The following is a 1,262-nucleotide window of genomic DNA, read 5'->3' on the forward strand; positions in this document are numbered from 1 at the left end:
TATGTTTATTCCATTTTTATTATCTTTGACTTTCCTAAATGTTTTATTTGAACCTTGAAATGAAATATATAACAGCTAATCATTTTGTAAAGATTTGGATCAATGACTTTTTATACAAGGAGACCGTACGACAAAGACTTTGCGGACTAGTAAGATACCGAGGTCGACGACCAATACCAAAATAGCGAGGAGACGACCAATAAATGACAAGTGGGACCGAATGGGAACAGAAGTGGGACCAAGTGGGATCAAACCAAATTTGATGGCTTAAATTCCATTTTAAATAATCATTTTGAAACATTTAGTTTTCATTTCTCATTTTATCTACAATTAAAGATCAATTTCGATTGATATTTCTGTGGCACCTATGCCTTTGTTGATGTAGACAGAAGATTATTAATCACACACAAATGGCGCACATATGCTGATATCAAAGTATGCGATGTCCACTGAAAACTGAATTTGAAGCAGCTTCAAGCGCTTTTGTGATTGGTTGGTGCTGTTCATCGCTTTCTTTCTGCTTTTGAAGTGCTTCAGTTTTATTTATCCATGCCAATGAAAAAATACTGTTCAAAAGAAATGTGAGCCAACAGTTGCTTTCACTTGTCATATAAATTACCTTCTTAGCTAACAATTAAATGAGATTTATGCCTAATGTTCTTTTCTGTTTGTCAGATATTGTTCTGATGAAGGCTAGTTGAAGGCTATTCAAGTACAAAGGGAAAACGTAAAATTGATAAATTGTCTACAGCTGCAGTTTTCAGCTAAAACTGAGTGTGGTGGTTGCTGAATGTTAGCATCGAAATACTTTTCTGATTTTGCCTAAATGTATAATGCATCGAATGCCTGAATGAATGCATCGACATGTATAAAAATACATATATGGATGTTTTGTAACAAAAGAAACTCTGTAAATATTAAAGTAAAATTCTTGATTTGCAAATAAGAAAGATTTAAATAGAACACTTCCAGTAAAATCAAGAAGTTAATCAGATGCTAACAATTTGGTAGTTGTAACTCCTTGGTTTAGCTTGAAAGCTGCAACTGTGAACCATTTGTTAATTGTGCATTTTCTCTTTGTATTAAAATCGTCTTTACCAACATACGTGATGTGATGAAAAAGGCGAAGAATGTTTGACAAAGGCATATGCGTTTAATCATGCGTGAAATTAAGTGAAATTGCGAGCTAACACGTAACGTTAGCATTAGTGCCATTTGTTACCCGGAAATTGGAAGTGTTGCTACCACATTCCCAGATTTTT

Source organism: Trichinella spiralis (assembly GCF_000181795.1).
Source record: "Trichinella spiralis strain ISS 195 chromosome Unknown Scfld1, whole genome shotgun sequence".
Taxonomy (NCBI): Eukaryota; Metazoa; Nematoda; class Enoplea; order Trichinellida; family Trichinellidae; genus Trichinella; species Trichinella spiralis.